Source organism: Rhinatrema bivittatum, chromosome 18 (assembly GCF_901001135.1).
Source record: "Rhinatrema bivittatum chromosome 18, aRhiBiv1.1, whole genome shotgun sequence".
NCBI lineage: Eukaryota > Metazoa > Chordata > Amphibia > Gymnophiona > Rhinatrematidae > Rhinatrema > Rhinatrema bivittatum.
In genome coordinates, this window is record NC_042632.1 from 29189080 (window position 1) to 29200603 (window position 11524).

General features: G+C 38.9%; 1 pseudogene; it reads left to right on the forward strand.

Moving 5' to 3' along the window:
• The first annotated feature begins 8216 nt into the window (after positions 1–8216).
• On the forward strand, positions 8217–10791 carry LOC115079685 (annotated as a pseudogene).
• The last annotated feature ends 733 nt before the right edge of the window (positions 10792–11524 follow it).

Consider the following 11524-nt stretch of genomic DNA (forward strand, 5'->3'; position numbering starts at 1 on the left):
TTCGTTTGGAATCCTTTTCTTCTGAAACCAAAATCTAGAGTGGCAGCCCTCTGTAAGAAATATCACTTGTGCTAACATGGTAAACTAAACTTTATATTCTGCAATCAGGTTCCCAAAATCTTAGTTGAATTAACAACTAGGTTTGTTCTAGATCAAGATGTTAAGTTATGAATCTGGAAAGGTAGATTTAGGAGAAAGATGAGACTATTCTTCAGACAAACGGTTGATGGACACATGGAGCAACTTCCTAATAGAGATGGTGAAGGTAAAACAGCAATGGAATGTAAGAAAGAATGGCAAAGCTAAGTTAGTGTGATGAAATAGGATATGACAGTGATGAAGTAAGATATGTATTATTGCAACAGGAAGGGGACTTTGACTGTTTGAAGAGCCTTGCAGTTGTTATCTATATTATAATGTCTGTTTTATTGATGTCATGTATGTTCTATAATTCCCATTATAATCACAATTATTTATGCTTAAATATTTTTATTTCATTTTTACCACAATAAGATACAAATCTCAACAATGGGATATGCTTATATATCACTGGATAAGAATTTGAACAATACAATTCCCCCTGCAGGGGAACAAGAAATCTCCCATCCTCCCACTTCCCCCCCCCCCCCCTCCCCCCTCAATTCTTCTCCCTTGAACCGTCCTACCAAGAACTAATAATAACATTTCTTATGTCCATACTCAAATCATCATACGATCCCTTTACTCAGTAGACAAATCATTCATGATCATGCTACCAGCTCTGAGTGGTAATGGTTGCAGATACATAGTCCAAGTCTGCAAGAAAGCTGGCTTAGCTTTATACATGTCATACTTAAAGACACATTTTTCCATATTAAAATACTGAAATATTGCATTCCTTAGCTGAGTTATAGTAAGCAGTTTGGATACCATCCATTTCTGCAAATTTACTATCAAAAACACCTTCCTTCTCCATAGGTGCAAATATCTATTATGAAAGGGTATTTTTATTTTTTAACATTTTTCCTATACCATCGTTTGGTGGGAACCATCACATGTAGGGTCATCAAAAATAATTATTTTTCTATCTAAAGGCTCTGGAGACCCCGTAACTGAAAAGATCAGTCCCAACACCTCTAGGCAAAAGATATTAATTTTTGGACATGACCAAAACTGATGTTTGAGGGTTCCTGCCACACTATCACTTTTCTTACAATTATTTAAATCAAATAAAATCAACAATATTAATTTGTGGAAGTTTTAGTGTTAATAAAACATAATCCACCTTAACATGTACTGCTCATATTTCACATAGTCTGTGGTTTCATGGCTTAGAGAAACAAGCTATATGTTCTCAAAATCTCATCCAACATTTGTGAAAACATGTTTACATCATAATAGCATTATTAAAAATGTATTAAATTGTTCTGATACAACTATATTTTCAAACATAGTTATCACTTGTTATGAATTTATTATGACTGGAATGGTTAAAGAATACAGGCAGCTTTTGTCTCAAGTCTGTCAAAGGGTTATTTTTTTCCACCATTACCTAATGGTATTCTTTACCCTAGTATTCATTTGATGGACTAAAAACCTGAACCACTCTGGCTTGCTGGCATTGTGTCAGAAATTTCTGAAGGATGGGGTGTGCAGGGTTGTAGTCATCTTTAAATGTTGCTGTCTCGGTTGAAGCTAGTCATCGCAAATTGAGTTGGAATGCCCAATAAATTGTGAAATTCTTGAATTTATGTTAGGCATGGGCAGCCACTTGTCACACGAAGGGCAGAATTCAGATGTACATCCACTTTTGATGTAAGTGCAGTCTTCCTTCAAACAGACACACAGTTCTCAGCTGGAATATAAGTGACAGCGTGGAAGAGAATAGGGTAGTAAAGTCCTATTCTCCTGTCTACACTGCACATTTTCCACTGCAAGTTAATCCCTTGAAAGAGCTCTACTTGGAGTTTATGCTTCACATTCTGAAGAATTGTATTTTGCCTGTTTTATAGTTTTTGCTCAAAAGGATTTATTATTACAACACTCCTACTTTTTTTTAGTTAAAGGATGGAGTATGTTCTATAAATATTCTTTTGAGTTCTAGAATTGCTTTTCCATGTAACTTTACAACCATTATAACCATTGTGAAGTCTTGTCAGATTGTAGAGTAATGAAGAAAAAATCTCAGGTAACAATGAAAAAAAGATTAGAAGTAAAGTATTGCAAAGTTTATTTTTAACTAGATATATGGAACAGAGAACTTATTAGTCGCTGCTTATAAATGTTGTTGAAGAAAATGTTTTATTATTATTGTTAAACTTTTTTACTTTATATATTTTAACACAAGATATCTATCAACAGAAAAACTGGGATGGGGGTGGGGGGGACACCAAACTGCTTTGAGGACCTGAGAGGAGGAAGTGCTACAAGCAGTGAGGTGGACAGCCTGACTCTGGAGGCATTGCTCAAGGTACCTGGAGGAATAAGAACCAGCTTTGCAGAGTCCTGGTCAGGGAATCTACCAGTGTCTGTTACCTGCTCCGAGGACCCAAGAGGAAGAGATGCTGTGGGCAGTGAGGTGGGCGGTCCAACTCCAGAGGCATTGCTCAGGGCCCCCAGAGGAATGAGAGCCATGGTGGCGGAGTCCTGGTTAGGCAGCCTACCAGTGTCTGTTACTTGCTCCAAGGACACAAGAGGAGGAGGTGCTGTGGTCAGAGAAGTGGACAGCATAATTCTGGAGGCATTGTTCAAGGCCCCCAGAGGAATAATAATCAGTGTGGCGGAGTCCTGGTCGGCGAGCCTACCAGTGTCTGTTGCCTGCTCTGAGAACCTGAAAGGAGGAAGCGCTGTGGGCAGTGAGGCTGATGGCTTGTCTCTGCAGGCATTGCTCAGGGCCCCCAAAGGAATAAGAACCAGTGCAGTGGAGTCCTGGTCGGTGAGCCTACCAGCGTCTGTTGCCTGCTTCAAGGACCCAAAAGGAGTAAGCTCTCTAGGAAGTGAGGTGGGCGGCCCAATTCCAGAGGCATTGCTCAAGGCCCTCAGAGGAATAAGAACACGTGCAATGGCATCCTGGTTGGGGAGCTTACCAGTGCCTGTTACCTGCTCCGAGGACCCGAGAAGAAGAAGAGCTGCAGGCAGTGAGGTGGACGGTCTGACTCTGCAGGCATTGCTCAAGGCCCCTGGAGGAATAAGAACCAGTGTATGGTGGCACGCAGCTGCTGCCGATGTGCCTAAGCTGTGTGGCAAAGGGACACACCCTTTATTGATTTTTTTCCTCCCCCTTTGTTACCATTATGGGGAGAAAAAGGAAAGGCAAAATTCCTTCATCAGACTCTCCAAATCCGACATTGTTAAGAGGACCCATGGATAGTCATGTGTACTGACCTCACACACAACTGCAAATTAATATGAGTATAGCTAATGAGGAAACCTCCTTAAGGCTGGCCCCTTGGTCTCCCCCACCGATGCCATTAACCACTCACCAACCAGAGTGTCTGCCATGGGAGGTGAACGATGAGTTGTTTGGAGTGGCTATTGGCTCTGGATCATTAGGGACTGATATTTCTGTGGAATATGTGAGTACAACTAATCTAGATGATGCGATAACTCAGAACCCTACCAGGATTCTACCTATAAGTACCTTGCAAGATCCTGGGGTAGCTATTCCTTCTCCTGTGGCTCTTTGCCTTCTTTCACCTTCTGTGGCCTCACATGATGGAGAACCAGAAGAGATTACTTTACAGAATTTTGGAAGGTAGTTAATAGAATTGATAAATCTCTATTGAAGATGGTTAATGATCTATGCTCTTTCTCAAAAGGAACAGCTGCAAAATTGTTGGACTTGAACTATAGAATGGGAGTAGAGAGTCTCAATTATCCTCTGTTGGTGAAACTACAGCATGTCAAATGACGATTAAGTCTTCACAAAATGTATCAACAACAATGGTTAAGGGGAGAAATTGTTATGGCCGCCAGTCGCGGCAGTCCACAACCAGGGCCAGCCACTCACCCGTGGTGTCGGGACACTCCCAGGGTGCCCGCGGGAGTGGGCTTCCAGCTCCAACGCTCGACTCATGGCTGTGGCCATTGCTGAAGCCTGGCTGCGATCCTGCTGACGTCCTTCTGCCACTGACTCCTCCCCCGCCGAGCCTGCTTAGAGCCGCGCGCACGACTAAGCAGGATTCTTAAAGGGACCACTACCAGATATTGCTGAAGCTCCTTCCGGGGAACCTTCCCTGCTGGTTTACTATTTTAAGGCAAGGTCTGCTCCTCAGACCTTGCCTTGGTATCCTGGCTCCTGGTTGGTGTTGTTCCTGAGCTCCGAGTTCCTGTTTCTTGCTCCTGGACTCCGCTTCTTGTTCTCCTTGGTCTTGTCCTTCTGTTCCCAGTTCCTGCTTCTCCTCTTGTTGGTCGGATTCTCCTGGCTTTGACCACTGGGCCAGCTTTCGACCCTTCTCCTCTTCTCCTGGTTTCGACCACTGGACCGGCTTCCAACCTTTCCTTGGATTCGACTTCCGGATTGCATTATGACCTGCTGGAGGCACCAGCGGCCTGGATCCCATGACCTGCAGGAGGCGCCTGCATCCATACCAGTCTTCAGGAAGTTTCCTAAGTCCAAGCGGCTCGGGTTCCTACGGTCTTCTCCTGGGGGGACCGTGGGCTTCCAGTGGTGAAGTAACTGTTCAATGTCTGCTTTACCTGGCCTTGCCTTCCAATGGTGGGGACCTAAGAGAGTTTATTCTCCCTTAGGTAGTGCCAACTCTACCTCAGACTAAGGGTCCACCTTCAGTTTCATAACAAAAATATGTCTACTGGGAAGAAACAGATATACTGATCAAATATATTTGTACTGTAATCACAAATAAATAAGCTGATGAGGGACCATAGATAATTAATAGAAGTATAAATAGAACAATGGTGGACCTAAATCTATTTACAGAGAGTTTAAATGCAATTGTAAAACTGAGAACAGACAAGATAATGGAAACAGACAGAATATATCCATTGATTTAAGTGTTATTGAAGTTCAGTCTAATATATATGCACAGATTTAGTTCTAGACCAGAATTTTTCACTAGCTTACAAAAGACTTTGAAGGCCAGAACAACTGTGACAGAGAATATCATTGCCAGAATCTCAAGTAGATCACATTTATTTATTTAGTTTGTTTTATATACTGATATTCTGGTACAGTCATACTGGTTTGCAACAATATAAATACATCATAATAAAGCATATAAAAATACATCATAATAAACATTAAAATAAACATTAGCGATAAAATCAACAAAATCAATTATAATCTGAAATAAAATGTTAAAAAAGTATTAAAGAATGAATGTACACTCGAATAGAATAGAATAATAAATTTGAAACCTCTAAAATCAGCTTTATATTATTATCCCTCTTCTCCAAATGCTTGTATGAACAACCTCACATCCAAAATACTAATATCAAATAGGCATAATTGTTCATAGAGTGGAATATAAACCCCATTTTTTTTCAGTCAATGTAATAGTGCTATGCGTTTCATGCTCATGAAAAACAATACAGTAACACAGTAACATAGCAGATGATATAAGAAAAAGACCAACCACTCTGCCCAGCTATTCCTGTCTATACTGAAGGATATATCCCAGTTATAAATTGCATAGCATGACCACTTTTAACATATCTCTCCTTATCCAGGACAGTTTATCATCTTCATTTATACTCCACTATCTAGGGCAGATAAGCATACAAGATTCTCCCCTCCCCCCCCCCCCCCCCCCCCCCCCCCCCCCCCCCCCAGTTAGTTCACCCTTCCAGAAAGCATGGTTGTTGATGATGATTCTGTGGAATTTAAGAAAAATAGCTTTTTCTGGGTTCTTAAAGGTCTCTGTTTTTGTTGGATTGGCTTTATGTAGGAGCACGGTGGATTTATAAGAAAAATATATTTTTCAGATTTTGTAGAGCTTAGCAAGCATATTATGTTCTGAGTTGCTGTTGTCTCAAGTAGTGAATGTACTGTTAGATTTTGTTTGGACATCTTGTAGTCAAAATATGGAGTGGACTACATGCTGACTTGAAGGATGGATTGTGCAATGTTGCATCAGACTTTGCAATTGACATCTAGCGTGATATAATTAATGACACCTAGTATTTATGGAAAATGGGTGTTTCAGTATTCAGACTTGGTTACAATGGGTCAATAAATGATTGGCAATAGATCCTAAATTAGGTCTGTATTTGGACAAATTATGTATCAATAAGAATAATGATGTGATGTAAGAATGCTTGTCATCAGGGAATGAAGCATTGATTGGTTACATGCCCTGTTAATAAAAGATATTAGAAATGACCCCGGAAGCTAAGGGGAGATCAAGAATAGAGCAACTGTGCCATAGCCATGTAGAATTTTATCTCTAATAAATCTAATGAAAGATGAAGTGTTGCATATCAGTTCTTTCTCCTCTAAGAAAATGGGAAACTAAAAGTTGCTTGATGGAGATGTATAACAATCAGGCCCTCCCACAACTGTGATTAGGCTGGGAGGTTGCTTTTGTTTGGATCATAAATTTTTATACCACAATCCATAATATCTATTCAAGCTTCCTTTCATAGCTATTCTATGGCAACTGAATCCTCATTTCCATTATCTCTGTAATCTTATCCTTGATACAGATGTAAGAAAACAGTGTTAACTATGCAGAATTATGTCAAACTGTATAACATTCAAGGATTTGTTTTAAATCAGTATGAGAGGGTGTAGCAATCATTATTAATTTTCAACCAGCAACCTAATGAAAACTTATCATTCAGAACTACAGATACCATCATTAAAAAGTAAAGTCAATCAAACTTTAAGTTGTACACAAATCCAATGTATGTCAAGCCTAATGAAAATGATTACTAAGTCAGTATAATAAGGCATATTTATTTATTTATTTAATAATTTTTTTTCTATACCGATGTTTGGACCTAACCTCCACATCTGTTTACAATATTTAAAAAAACATAATAACCATATCATACATAAAACAATAATAAGTGACAATAGCTAGTAAAGTACAGAATTTCTTATCGCCAAATCTTGAAAGCCCAGATTTCAGAAGGATGTGTACTGATGGTTTACTCTGTTTATTCTGAAGTGGAATTAAGTTGTTCTAGATACATTCAGAAGGAATGTTATGAATGGAAACTGCCTGAAAGCCTGATAACAAACAGTTATGCACAAGGGAGGGTAACCCATTTCAAACAATTAGACAGGAACAGAGAGAACAGTAGAAGCAAACAATAAATCACAAGAAACTGATTTGGAGTAACCTTCCAAACACAAATAGTATGGACAATATTTTTCAAATCATTGTAGGAAATTTACCCTTGACTCTAGTTCAAACCCAGCTATTCATGGATGGTGCTTACAGCTTTCTTTGTGAAATAATTCACAATCTTGGTGCACTTCCTGCTAGGAGGATTTTTGCAAAATTCTTATCACAAAATGGCTTGAATTTTCTAGTTAGCAAATTTACTAAAATAATTTATTGCACTCACTTCAAGAAACTTTAAATGCCATGTCAAAAAATACTATATAATTACTAGTAATTCAGTAGTTCTATAAACAAATTAATTGAGAAATCCAGTTTCTTTTCCCTGTGCATTTTGGTAGGATTCTAATATAAAATCATATTAACATTTTAAAAAATACAGCTAGAATTCCATTTTTTTACAATGGAAATCAGCATATTTTGTTGATTCCTGAAAAACTAGCACTGGAAATGTAATCTACTGATTCCAACAGAGAGCTGCTGGACAGAACCAGGAAACCCATTATTTCCGTGTACCCAAACTGAGGGCATTACATAAATTAAGCATTTTCCCGTAGACACAAAATGGAAGAAAACTCTTTCTACATCTGGCCTTGAGGTTGGGTAAGAATGCCGCTATATAAATATCTGCATTTTTGCTGTAAGAAACTAATTGTACTTCAGCGCCTTCCTAAAGAATAATAAATCAGTCTATAAGTAGATATTTCAAATCAATAGTAAAACAAAGAAATACATTTCCCCACTTCCATATTCTAAAATATTGACGTCAGAAGCATACAACAGCTGAGGGTAAATGACTAAAAGCTGTGTGTTGTGAGTGCTGTTGCAGTTATTGGTTGGGACTCTGAGCGCCGCTGTTCACCAATCAGGCGCTGAAATACAGTAAGAGATCCAGCGCTCTTTCCACTGCACTTACACAGCGGAGGGACATGAAAGTGGAGAGTCTGACATTGCTTTATGGAGCCAGGTTTCAGAAGGTGATCTCTCCGACTGCGACATACACCGATTTAAAGAAAGAGGTTATACTATATCGGAATCCTCCACAACTTGGAGTCGGACACGAGGCAACAGACAGATTGAAATAACAATCATGAAAAGAAACCGGCAATTGAGAGAGAGAGTGCTGTTTTGCTGGATACTGGTTACAGCCTGGGAAGCTGTTTATGGGCAAATTCGTTATTCCATTCCAGAAGAAATGGAGGAAGGATCTTTTGTGGGAAATGCAGCAAAGGACCTGGGACTGGATTTAAGAAAGCTCTCGGCTGGCGGAGTCCGTTTTATTTCTAGAGGTAGGACGCAGTACTTTGCTTTCAATTCGAAAAATGGATATCTATATATCAATGAAAAAATAGATAGAGAGCAGCTTTGTGGACAGACAATCCAGTGTTTGTTAAATTTAGAGATTCTTGTTGAGCATGCAGTAAAGCTGTATGCAATAGAAATCGAGATTCAAGATATAAATGATAACTCGCCGAGTTTTCTAAACAAGGAAATACTGTTAAAATGCAGTGAATTTATAACACCAGGAAGAAAATTTATTTTGCCTACTGCGCAGGACCCAGACGTGGGCATAAATTCTGTCCAGAGCTATGAACTCAGTGAAAATAAACATTTTGCTCTAGATGTACAAACAGGAACAGATGGGGTAAAACATTGCAAACTGATACTTAAGAAATCACTGGATAGGGAAGAACAGGATGTGCACCACCTAATCCTCACAGCCACTGATGGAGGAGATCCTGCCAGATCCAGCACAGTGCAAATCCGCGTCCTTGTTCTGGATGCAAATGACAACGCGCCAGTTTTTACTCAATCTGTATACAAAGTGGATATTTTGGAAAACGTGCCGGAAGGTACTGTGGTGTTAATCGTTAGCGCCACTGATGAGGACCAGGGAATAAATGCAGAGGTAACTTATTCATATATAAAAATTCCAGAAAAAGCCTCTCAAATATTTCAATTGAACTCAAAAACGGGGGAAATATCAGTAAAAGGAAATCTGGACTTTGAGGACTCTGAATTATATGAAATTGAAGTTCAAGCAGAAGACGGTGGGGGTTTATCCACCCTTTCTAAAGTTATATTGCAAGTAGTTAATGAAAACGATAATATCCCTGAGATTTCAATATCATCGTTTGTCAACACAGTAAATGAAGATAGTCCTGTTGGTACAGTAGTCGCTCTTCTAAAAGTAGAAGACCGAGATTCAGGCGAAAATGGCCAGGTGATTTGTTCTATACCAACAAGTCTTCCGTTTCAATTGGATAGGTCGTTTGGCAATTATTATAGTCTGAAGACAGATAGAACATTGGACAGGGAGCAAGTTTCGGAATACAATATAACTATTACAGCCACTGATAAAGGAACACCTCCTTTGTCTGCAGTCACAAATATTCTCCTGCTGATTTCTGATATCAACGATAATCCACCTGTATTTGATCAGGTATCTTATACAGGTTATGTGATGGAAAACATACCACCAAGAACTTTTATTTTTTCTACAAAAGCAGCAGATTTAGACTGGGATAAAAATGCTAAAGTCACTTACTCCATAATGGAAAGTCGCATTCTTGAAGTGCCACTGACATCCTACATCTCCATTAACTCGGAGACAGGCGTTATCTATGCATTGCAATCCTTCGATTATGAGCAATTCAAAGAACTGCAAATTCAAGTGAAGGCTGAAGATGGTGGTTACCCCTCTCTTAGCAGCAATGTCACTCTTACGCTCTTCATTCTGGATCAGAATGATAATACACCTGAAGTCTTATATCCTTCACCTCCTACGGATGGTTCCACTGGAGTTGAGTTGGCACCTCGTTCCTCCGATCCGGGTTATCTGGTAACGAAGGTGATTGCTGTTGATGCTGACTCTGGACAGAATGCCTGGCTGTCCTATGAACTTCTAAGAACTACAGATCCAGGGCTCTTCACTGTGGGGCTTCATACTGGAGAAATCAGGACAACTCGTTACTTTCTAGACAAAGATACCGTCAAACAAAACCTAGTGATTTTGGTGAAGGACAATGGTCAGCCTTCTCTCTCTGCTACGGTTACTGTCACGGTGGTGGTGGCAGACAGCATCTCCGAAATGGTTTCTGAATTGAGCAGTCTTTCAGCTCCTGCAGATTCCGAATCGAATCTCACATTGTATTTGGTTATTGCTGTTGCTGCTGTGTCCTGCTTGTTCTTTATTTTCATAATAGTACTGTTGGCACTCAAGTTCCATAAATGGAAAGATTCAGGAATGTTTGCCAATTCCAATATTAATTTCCGAGCTGTTCCTACTTCTCAGTTTTTGGGCATAGATGGTGTCAGAGCCTTTCTTCAGACTTACTCTCAAGAAGTTTCTCTGACCTCAGATTCTGGAAAGAGTCAGCAGAATTTTCCCAGTTCAAGATATTCAAATACACTTACTAATAACCATACATTTCAACAACAAGATTTTTGCTTACTTTCTGATGATTTAGAAAATAAGGATCCAAATTCAACTCAGGTGAGTTAATTTGTTGGAAAACCTTTTGTAGTAGAATCTAATTCTAGGCTGAAACCCTTCTGTAAGAAATATCACATATGCCAACATGGTAAGTTTTTTATTCTGCAATCATGTTCCCAAAATGTCATTTGAATTTGCAACTAGGTTTGTTCTAGAACAGTCATGTTATGAAACTCAGGAGTAAAGTAAGGAAGTAGCCTTCAGAGAAAAAGTGATATGAAATTGCTTCCCAGCGGAGATAGTAAAGACAAAACTGTAGCAGAATTTAAGAAAGTATAGCAAAGTTAAGGTAAATACAGAGGTGAAGTAGAACATCTGACAGGCTCATAGTGTCTTGCAGTAGCTATTTATGTTTTGATGTCTGCCTTATTGATATCATACCTGTGCATAATTTGCAGTATTGCTACAACTATTTAAACCAAATAAATCAACAATATTAATTTATGTTAATGTTAATATAATTAAATTAACCCACTGTAGTATGTACTGCTTGTTTATGCCAATCACCCAGTAATTGCTTCACATAACCTGTACTCTCATGCCTTAGAAAACACAGGCCTGTCCTCTCAAAATCTCATGCCCAACATATATGAACATATTTATATTTTGTAAACTGTTATGATGGCGTTATTTTGATGTTTCCGAATGACGGTATATAAAACTCATTAATTAATTAATTAAGTAATTAATTAATTATGTTTACAATATTATACATCTGTAAGACTGTTCTGATATAAACATA